Below are 12,135 nucleotides of genomic sequence, written 5' to 3' on the forward strand. Positions count from 1 at the left end.
TTTACTCTGTATAAAGAGTATAGTTTATAGAATAAGAAATACATTTCTGGAGTATATACACTGAGGTTTGAATTTGGGCACTTTTTGTCTTGGTGACTTTGGACAAATCAATTACTGTTCTTCTAAGATTTAGTGTTTTTTCATCCAAAAGACATTATAACCAGAAAAATTGTTTTGATTAAATGAAATATTGCTTAGCACATAAAACTATAAGATAAAAGTTATCACAGCAAAATATATGCTTAAGCAAAATTATTATTCGTTAGTATTCCTGTCTAGAAAATAAATTGACAAATGATCCTAGGAGCCACTGTGTCTTATACATGTTTCTGGGTGTAGAGAAAATATATTGTCTATAACATGCAGCTGGTTTGTCTAGTTAGGGAAGTTATAAAAAATGTTAGGACTTACTCTTATAATTCCAACTGTTGGTTAACTATTTTATTTAGATCTTTTGATCCAACAAGTTCAGACTTGAGGAAAGTATAACTAAAAACAAATATACACTTCAATGCTTCAAAAAACTTTTTGATGCTGAGTTAAGCATGAAAGCTGAATGTGGTAGTCCAGTTTTATAAGCATTCACCTATTATCACAATCAAACACATTGGTTTTCTTATCAGAATAAACTATTAAACAAAATAAAAGTTGTGATTCTTTTTATTGTGTCAATTTCACTAGTCCAGAGGAAATACTAAAAGTTTTTTTGCTGTTGTTTGAGATCCAAGACAGCATAAATAATTCAAATACATTTCCCTGAAATTTTTTATAAAGAGGACATAATTTAAATAAGCCAAGATAATATATAATTTGACATATTATGTATTTTTCAATAAACAAAACAGCTATTCTACTGAGATATTCCATTTCAAGAACTTTTTGAAAGCTTTGAGTATATTTCTATTATCCTCCAATTGCTACCAAGTTGACATAGAAAGATTCTTATGAGTTGAAATGAATATGTGTTTATAGAATAAATTAAATTAAATGAAGAATGCAGGGGGTAGCATTCCTTCTTGTTTATGAAATCATAACCAATTTTAAAGGTATACTCTTTTTATTTTTTTCTTAGTTTTGCATTTTTAAACCACCGAGACCTAATGCCATAAATTAAAATTAAATATTTCCTAAAGTCATTGTGTAAATATTTCCTAAAGCCATTTTCAGCAAGTTATTGCAGAAAAATGCTGAAACTTCTTTTATGATATTAGTGTAAACCTTTTAAGTAAATCAGATTGAACCTTTACCTAGTTGAGCATTGTCAAGAGCAGTTCCTACAGACTCAGACTGAGGCCCAATTAGATTCAACCAAATCTATTTTATTAATACTCATCACACTTCAGATACATAACGTAAGTCCTAACAGTGTCTACACCCAGGGATCCCAGCCACTCACCTGTGGCATGTCTTAAGTCTAGGTTGCTGGGACTCGATTTGGGCCAGAGGAATCATGTGCAAAAGAGACAACAGCAATGGAGGTCTCAGTCTCTGTCCAGGTCCTGTTAGTCCCACTGGCCCGCAAAACTCTGGGTTTTTAACTCCAGTTTGGTTGTGCTTGCAGTTGATAACTGGTTGGGGACTAGTTCGTACACCTGGGGTGTAGACTCTTACATCACTAACTTAAGTCTATCTAAGTTCTGCAGTTTATCTAAGGTTTATAGTTCACATTACACCATGGGCACATTGCTTAGTCTTTTATCCACCACACACACTAATTAATATAATCAACAGTCAATAATCCTATGTATTTATGGTACTCATATCAAGCAGAACCAGCTAATTTACCTGAGAAAAGACTATAAAAGATGTCTTGAGTGAGTGAAACCATCAGGGTCTTCAATTTCACTGGAATACCCCATGGGTATTAGAATGAAACTGAAAAGAATGAATGACCCAGACACAGGGGCAAAAATAAAATCCCATCAATTTTCCTGGCTTCAATGAGAACAAATAATAAATATCTATGCATAAATCAAATTATAATTGCCTACCAGATAATTCGGAAAGAAACTAAATGCTCATCAATATGCTTGACTGTTATAAACAGAAATCAATCCTCTAATTTTAAAAAGTACATAAGAATATATTGATTAAATTGTTTACAAATTTAAAATATCATAACATTTAAATAAGATTCAGCTCAGTTGTTATTTCCCAGAAGAAACATCCCAGCCCTTCCACCCACCATTTCCTCTTTTGTGTTTCTAGAGATTTTATTTTGTTAGTTAACCTCTCATTTTCCCTCAGGTATGCTGTGAATTTTATGAGGATAAGGTTTTGTGAAACTTTTATTTTTCCATTTCCTACATTTAGAACATGCACAATATCATGTTAGGTACTCCACAAAAAAATGTTGTTTTCGTTAAAAAGAATCAATGCATTAGATATGAAATTCTCATAGTGTATGAAAAATAACACAAGTGTTAGAGTCTGTAAACAAGTCTGGATGGCGCCTGGCATTTTGCCAGAGGGAGTGGTTTGTGAAGTAATGCCAGGGAGCCATTAAGTGCTGAGATTCCTTATTGGTTGACTGCTGTATCTAGTTTATGTTAATTAAGATAAGCTGTGTGGGATGTATATATACCCCTCCTGTCCTACAATAAACGGCTCCCACTCCTGCTGTATCAATCTACACAAGTTGTTCGTCACCCCCCGGCTATTTTGCTGCAGCTGGGCTGCGGCAGACAAGAATATTCAAATGTAGAGAAAATGTATCTTTAAGACTATAACCATGCCACCCTGAAAGTACCTGATCTCATCTGATCTTGAAGGCGAACTAAGCAGGGCTGGACCTGGTTTGTACTTGGATGGGAGAAAATGCATCTTTAGTAGTGGGACACCAAAAAAGTGGGATCAATTTTAATAAAAGCCAGCTAGTCAGAAGAAAACAGCTAGTCAGAAGAAATTCTGTTGAAATTCTACATGAGGTAGCAATCCACTTGTGTTATGGCTTACCACTAATATATTCTTTGTAAGAGCCATCTGAGAACTGCCATTAAGAATGACTTTTTCTTGAGCTTCCTCCATTAGTAATGAGCTCATAAAGTCAAAGAGCAAAAGCTTTTAAGGGCAATATACTTTAACAAGAGGAATAGATTGCTTCTTAAAGATATTAGGAATTATCCAGGGAATAAATCAAATCACTCTTAGTGCTTGTTTTATTTTTAAGGAAAATCAGCAGATTTCAAAATATAATGCAGAAAGCTAATGACTCAATGATATTAGTATAGTCTCAGATAATTTGGAAGACCTAATATATCATGAATATATCAATCTATCCACAATTTATTCATGTTTTAGATTACTCATTGCCCAAAATTTAATTCAAATGTACAAAAGTGATACTGAATACTATTTGGTAAACATAAATGCCCATAAGTTTATCAAAATAAAACCAATAACAACTTAATACCGAGGTAGAAAACGGTCTTCATGTAAAGAACTACTTTCCTTTTTAAGGGAAGGAAATTCCAAAGACATAGTGAGTTCATGTAATTCTAATAGGCCCAGGTAGGCACACATATTCTGAGAGATCTGGTATTAAAAATTAAAACAATGTCAAAAGATAACAGTGGATATTTACGGTAGAAAAAATAATTCCCTGAGTCAACTTTAGCCTTTACTCACTCTGAGAATAAACCATATATACTCATGGATTAACTTTATTTTTTAAATAGAAGTCATCTCTGAAAATATTAATAAAACTTTTAGGCACTTTTTGCCTGTATGTGCTACTTTAATGGAAGTTTAGATTTAAAGAAAAATATGAAGAAACAAAAAATCTGGCAGAATTATTGTAAAAGCAATTATAGTAGTCCGTCCTTACCACAGGGTATATAGATTAAGACTCCCAGAAGATGTCCTAAACTGAGTAATACCAAAGCCAAAAACACAATGCCTTTTCCATATTGACTAAGCATTTATCATACACTGTGGTTGTAATTTTTGCTCTTTGCAGTGCAATAGCAAAATTAGCACAATTTTTAAAAAATCTTTGCAACTTCAAAAATCTTAGCAATAGATCTTCTTCTCATAGATCTTAGCAATCTCAGCATGCAACACTTTTTCTCTCCTTATTAAGTCAAGAACTTTCACCTCTTCATTAAAAGGAGTCAGTTTAAAGCTATTCCTTGGCATACAAATTTTGTCAGCATCACTATTTTTGTGCTTTGTACCATTATTAAGTAAAATCACGGTTGCCTGAACTCAAACTCTGTAACACCATTGTAGGTGATTTGATATCCAAGATGGCCACTAAGTACAAATGGCTAGATAGCTTATACAGTTTGAATATACTGGACAAAAGGATAATCCACATTCTGTGAAAGATGGTGCAGGACAGTAAGAGATTTCATCTTCCCACTCAGACTAATATCCAATTTTAAACTTATGGATTATTTAGTTGTGAACCTTCCATTTAATATTTTTAGACCATGGTTGACCAGAGATAACTGAAAGTGCAGAAAGTCAAACCACAGATAAGGGGCAATTCCTATAAAATTGCTCTACACTTGAGTTTCAACTTCTACTTAGAGGATGCCTTGGAATTCAAAGGAATCCTGATTCTCCTAGTCTGAGAAGCCCTCAGGCTGCCCTTGCTCAGTCCAGAGATAGTCAAAGTACATCTCATCTCTACTGATTACTAGAGCCTCTTCAAGGCCTCCTGCATGCTTTAGATGTGTGTGAGTGAGTGTGTGTGTGTGTGTGTGTGTGTGTGTGTGTGTATGCGTGCACGTGCGCAAGATTGTGGTGGGGTGTTATGGTTGGATGTGAGGTATCCCCCAAGAGTTCACATGTGAGACAATGCATGAGGTTCAGAGGAGAAATCATTGGGTTGTGAGAGTCTTAATTCAATCAGGGAATTAATCTCCTGATCTGAATTAATTGAGCATGGCTTTGGAGTATATATTTGTATCTGGAAAGTAGAGACTTCTCACTCTGCTTCCTGAGCATCATGAAAAGCCTTGGAAAATGTCCTACATAAACTCCTGTTTTACTGATATATAATAAATCTATTGATCCATGCCCCATTAATACTTGTGAAATGAAAAGCCAACATACTTTGTACAATTTGCTTGGGAATATCTTATGAATGGAAATTCATCTGAATTCTCAGAGTATAGTCACACAGGCCCAGCTAAACATCTAAGTCATGGCTATTGAGAAAACTCAAATATGAATATTTCCTTGCACTTTGTTAGTATGGGAAAGGATTTGGGGAAAAAAATGAATAAAGCCATTTAAAAAGTGGGTCAAATAATTACATCAATGTTACTTTTGTCTTTATTTGTTATATTTATATAAGTAGTATGAAATTATGGAAAACCATACCAAGTCCTTGATAAGTCAGAATAATTCATAAGTGCCTCATACCTATTCACTCTGATGTGAAACCTAAAAAGTTCATACCCATTACTATTATTTGTAGACCTAAAGCACTTTCCTTATTGACGATGAAGATTTTCTTTCAAAATAAATGTTATAAAATGTTGGGCTGGTGAGCTGAGGGAGTAGCTCAGAGGTACTGTGCTTGCCTAGCACATGTAAGGCCCTAGGTTCAAGGGGTTGTAAAAAAAACCAAAAAACTCTTTAAAAAGAAGTTACTAGTGATATTATGATCACACTTCTTCTAGAAATTTGACTCTTCCAACTAAAATGAAAATATTATATCTATTCATATCTACATTACAAATATATTTTCAAATATTATGCTAATTTTCATAAATAGCCTCCTTTATTTTCAAGGTTGCTTCCATTTAAAAATTAATGTAGACATCAGAAAATGTTCTTTTTTTTAATATGGATAATTAATTTTTTGTTACATGAAAGATTTATCAGAAGAAACTAAATAACTTAGAATTAACTACGAAAGTAATACAAAACATACTGTATGATACTGCTGCAAACATCACAGCACGATTTCCCAATGAAACAAAGGAGGATTTGAATTGCCTTGGAGAGCAAGAAGCAATATGTTGCTTAGGCTTTATGTTATTTAGTATACAGTAGAATGCAGTCCTAACAAAGTTAGATATTTCTGCTACATTCACTAATATTTTCCAAACCTTTGGAAAAAGGAGCTATGCAAAGAGGTGATCAATATTTGCTAAATGACTATATTTTGGCTTCATTTTTTTTTCTGTAAAGTGCTTTCCTATTGTATTCAATGTGATCTTTTCATCACTTTCCTCTCATATGTTTCTCCCAGAAAAAAAAATAGTTTAAAAAGAAAATGAGTGGAAAATGGAGTAAGGGGAAAAACAGTGGAAAACAAGAAATTTAACAGGACTTAATGTAAGGAATCAAATTCACTTTTGGGTCATTCAAATTCAGTGATGGGAATTCTTGCCCAAATTTAATGTTTATATATATATATATATATATATATATATATATATATATATATATATGTGTGTGTGTGTGTGTGTGTGTGTGTGTTGGTTTTTTAAAATCTGTATGAAATGTTATCTATTAGATATCTATTTGAGTTCATGAATATCATGGTTTAAATGCAAGTGGCTATGGGGGTTAGGAAATAACTAACAAATTTATTTAATTAGATTACTTAGTTTTTAACATTTATTTTCCAAACACTTAAATTGAGTAAATAAAAGGCATTCTTCCAAGAGAAATATGAGTGATTTCAGGAGGGTCTCCTTAGGAAGCCAGTCAGGAAAACACAAGGCAATCTGGTAAAAAGTTGGATCTTAACACTGTAGAAAATGCTCTAATAAATTAAAAAAAAAAAAAAAGAGAGAGAGGTGCAAAGGGAAAGAGAAATAATAAGCATTTCACTTCAAACGTTTCTATAACTGACATTGTATTCCTGTCTTAATTGTTTTTTCTGTTGCTATAAAAAATACCTGAGAGTGAGTAATTTAGAGTGCATCACATGGTGAGATAGACCAAACATGCTAGAGAGCGCGGATTTTTATAACAAAGTTGCTCCCTTGATAATCCATTCATCTATTCTCTATGAAGAACTCTCTCACAAGTGAATTACTTCCAAGAATAACACCTCCAAATACCTCTAACCTACAAATTTAAGAGTTAAATTTGCAAAATGAAATATGAGCTACAAGTTCAAATCATAGAAACTTCTCTTTTGCCTGTATATTTTATTGTTATTTTCTGGAAGGGATCTTTTCTTTGTGTGTGTGTGTGTGTGTGTGTGTGTGTGTGTGTGTGTGTTTCTGGAACACAACTAGCTGTTTGGTTTCAGAAAGATCAAAGATCCTCTTCTGCTCAGAATGGACATATCAGATGTGCATGATTTTAGCAGGTACTGGATTTAAATTTATCACAATTTGACAATGTACATATGCCTTGAAAGGACCCTTTGCAAATAGATGTATGCTTAATCATTCACACCCATGCACAAAGAAAACCATAGAGGATCACAGAGTAGAGAGGTAAGTGACTTCCTAAGTTGCATTGCTAAAAAGTGAAAATGTAATTTTTTTCTAGATCTAATTTTCATTCCAGCATAAGTTTCCATAATACTATATGGTTCCCATTATTTCTGTAGGAAAATGCATTGAGTTCGGCAGTGATTTACGGGAATATCAATATTTAATATGGCAGACCTCTGTATTGAAAGAGCAGAGAAATGTGCTATAATATAAAGTTTTACAATTTTTTTGCAATTCAGACATGTAGAGCATGTCTCACGAAATGAAAGTACAGTAAATATATTCGAATTTAAGATTGAATAAAACAGATTTAGTGACTGAAACATTTAGAAGGGGTAGAGTTCTATAAAACATAAGTTGTATAAAATGAGCAGATAGAAAGCAAGCACAGGGAGCTAGATGGAAACAGTATGAGAGAGAGAGAGAGAGAGAGAGAGAGAGAGAGAGAGAGAGAGAAGCTTAAGCCATTGTAAGATAAGAATTGCATGATAATGACTGTGTCTCCAACTTCTTTCCTTATAAAGAACACTGATAGATAAATTATATTTAATGGGAACCTCACTAATAATTGTTGATGACAGAATCATTCCAAGGCCCTGAAAAATCAAAGCTTAGAAATAACAGAAAGACAAACCAGGCCTGTCTCAAATAATATCATATGCTTTCATTTGCTTCTCCTTCAAACAAGTCACATCCTAAATTGACAGTTTCCTCTGTCATGAGTCACAGAAAGCTGCTGTTCATAGAAAAATATGATGAATATATTAAGTTAAAGTTATGAGTAATAAAGGCAGCAAAGAAATGAAAACTTAGCTCATATTTTTTACACAAAATAGATACTAGTATGAATAAAGAAAGACCAATACTTTTATAGTCCTTAAATATGTATTTGATATCCTGTGGTATTCTTACACATAATTTATAGCAAAGATAACTTAAATGAATCAATTTTAGAACTGATGATATAGTTCTGCAGTGGAATATTGCCTAGCACGGAAGAGGCCCTGGGTCCAACTACTGCCATCACAAATAATAAACATAATTCGTTTTTATACTATTTTTAAGTTAAACATGGACACAATATCTTTATTTTGTTTATTTATTTTTATGTGATGCTGAGGATCAAACCCAGTGCCTCATGTGGGTGAGGCAAGTGCTCTGCCACTGAGCCGCAACCCCAGCCCAAACATAATTCTTTTAAGAGTTATTACCTATCAATATTCTGTTTATTGTGATAGATAATGTTATATCTAAACTTAACCAGTCTCTAGTGCCCAATTGTTTAGTCAAATATCAGCCTATGCCGCTATGAATATATATTTTAGGAAAGAGTAGTATTCACATCAGTAGACTTTAAGGAAAGAAGATTAGTTCCACAGCATGAGTGGGTCTTGGCTAATCAGCTGAGAGTGAAAAATGGAGGTTACCCAAGAAAGAAAAAATGTTGCCTCAGGTCTCCAACACAGAAACTTTGTCTGCATTCCCAGCCTGCTACCCTGAAGAATTCAGACCAGAGATGGCAACATCAACTCTTTCCAGAATTGCCAGCCTGCCAGCCTGTCTCAACAGATTTCAGTCTTGCCAGCCTACAGATACCTTCTCTCTCTCACTATCTCTTTCCCCCTCTCCTTCCCCGTCTCATAAACACACTTAATTTTCATCTTGTAAATGACTATACAGTAGTTCTCTGAATAACATCTGTTGATTGACCAATATATTGATTAAAAATGGAACTAGTACATTCAGAACAAATTTCATATGTTAGAACACATTGTCTTAATCAATTAAATTGAGATGTTCCATAAAGCATTTTGTGATATTTTAATTAAATTGCTATCTTCCAATTGCTATGCTTTTCTACTATGTATAATTTTATTCCATAAAACTAAGTAAAACTAGAAATTCAGAATCTGAACATCCTGAACAAGTTAAAATAAAATGGCATGTATAGAACTTTCTAATGATACATAATACAAATATCTTTCCAAATTTGCTTTTGGAAGGCTATTATAAGTTTTCTAATATTAAAATATTGTTTTATTTGTGTATTTATTGAATTATTCTTTACTTTAATCCACCTATCCATTTAAAACACCTACTCTGGGCATGAACTATGTACCAAGAAATTTAGGGAAGTAAGATATGGATCCTCCTCCAAATAATTTTTCATTGGTAAAGAGGATAATATCTGGTGGATTGATAGAATATTTATACCTCTTTATGTCTCAGTTCCAGTTATCCCCAAGCTCACATTTCAGACACAAGGCCTGGGGCATTGGTATCACAGAGCTTCCTTAAAACATTCTACTTTAAGTGGGTTTGGTGGTGTAGGGAAATAGGAGACAGAAACAAGGGATAAGCCATGTATTGACATGGCCTCTATTCTATCCCTGCATACTCCACTCTCTTCCAACAAATCCCTTGGGTCGATATATTGAAGCTGTTTTTTAAGAGTAAATACTTTTACAAATATATGACTTAAACAATATAGTTTTTTGTATTAAGGAAAGACGAGACTATTATTCTTCAGCACATGCCTTCCCTTATAAGTCATGCACAACAATTTAAAACCATGGAGAATAATAGCTTTGCTTTAGTGATATGTCAAGAAAAAAGTTGAATTTATTGTGCAAAATAAAGGTATGCATGTTTTCATTATTAAATTCAATACTAAAACTATAAAATTTGTTTATGAAACTCTAAACTTGCTATTCATATATATTTAATCGAGATATTAAATATTTACGTGGATGTAGGCATATCAAATATAAACATATAAATACTCATGCTAGGGATGGGGTAAGAAACCTGCATACTTTCTGACTGAGCAATGGCATCATGAAGATTCTGCACAAGCCACTTACATTGTTTTGCTCTTTAGTATCTTCATCTTTAAAATGAAGTTATTGAGCATTTAAATCGTGTTGGGTGTTCTTTCTTTATTTGGTGAGGTAGTTCTATCTAACTAAATACCAAACACCAGGTGTGCAACTGAAGGGGATTCATCAGAGAACCACTCACTTGACAGTGCAAGGTACCCTGAATTCCAACATGACAATCTTGGCAGAAGAAGAAGGCCACTGCCTTAGAGTTCCAACCAGAATGTGACTGCTCTAGCTCCACAGAGCTTCCCTACTTTAAAAATTAAAGCTTATATGATGAATGTTGGAGCCAACAATTTTTAGGTAAGATTTAAAAAAAAACCCTGTAATAATAGAAAATAATGAAAACCTACTATTACAAAAATTTAAATGTGATTTATTATCAATGATAGGGCAGTGACTCTACATGACCACAGTATCCTTGTTGTTGTGGTTTGGATGTGAGGTGTCCCCTAAAAGCTCATGTGAGACAACGCAAGAAGGTCAGAGAAGAAATGATTGGGTTGCAAGAGCCTTAAACCAATCAGTGCATTAATCACCTGATGGGATTAACTGAGTGGTGACTGAAGGCACATAAGGTATGGCTGGAGAAGTGGGAGCATTGGAGTGTGCCTTTGTGGTGTATATTTCTATCTAGTGAGTGGAGTCTCTCTCTGCTTTCTGATCATCCTGTGAGCTGCTTCTCTCTGCCACACTCTACCATGATGTCCTGCCTTACCTGGAGGCCCAAGGAATGGAGCCAGCTGTCTATGAATTGAGACCTATCCTGAAACGGTGAGCCCCTAAATAAACATTTTCTCCTCTACAGTTGTTCTGATTGATCCTTTTAGCCATAGTGGTGAAAAAGCTGAATAAAACACCTGTCTAGGTAGGAGAGGGTTATTTTCAACTTTACTTCAGATATTTCAACATGTGTCGATCTATAAGAAATGTGCTCTTTCTTCAAAATTTGGAAAATTCTTACCTAATTTGAGTGTGTCAACAGGTGTTTGTTAGCTCTGAGTTTTTCTCTTTGGAGAAATGAGCCAAATGCCATGCAGCATTGTCTCACTGAAGAGTATATTTAATATATTATAATATGCTAAGATTATAAACATAGACTTAAAACTATAAAATTAGAGGTTCCAACTTTAGATATACAAGCAATAAACAAATTACTCATCAATACTGGGTTCCTTTGGCCAAGGAAAGTTGGTTAGAAATTTATAATTTTTTTCTAATAGCTTTTAATTTTTTATAGTAATATATCAATTCTTTTTAATTTCCTATAAGTTGAAGGAAATATCAAGGAATATGAGGTACTGAAATTCTACTTGGGAAAACAGGTTATTTACATGACAGTTCAGACTGCATAAAAAACCATTTATGTCTTAAAGTCAATATTAAAAATGATATTTATGCCTTAGAGTAGCAATTTTATTGAAGGGAAATTTGTGTTGTTATTGCTCACATAAATCCCCATAACAAGCCATTTGAAAAAAATAAATTATGCCTCAATTGAGATTCCTTAGAGCTCATAGATCATATTAAGTCTCCTCCCTTATTTCAAGGTATGATTCACATTTGCCCTCAACTATCTGAAATCTTATGGTCCATATAATGGGCATATTGACAATGGGCATAACACTATGGTAGTAAATACCAACCAGCTGACCATTTCTTTACATACTGACAAGATAGACACACAAGGATGCTAATTTCAATATCCTCCCAGTAGTCACAGTTTATTCAGTACTGCATTAATGATAAGAATATATTATTGACTATCATAATAAGAATATATTATGGACTATCAATAGTTCTCTGAAGAAATCAATGATTAGCTGAAAGATACTTCTTTC

This window comes from Spermophilus citellus (genome assembly GCF_964194105.1).
Source record: "Spermophilus citellus genome assembly, chromosome: 16".
Lineage (NCBI taxonomy): Eukaryota > Metazoa > Chordata > Mammalia > Rodentia > Sciuridae > Spermophilus > Spermophilus citellus.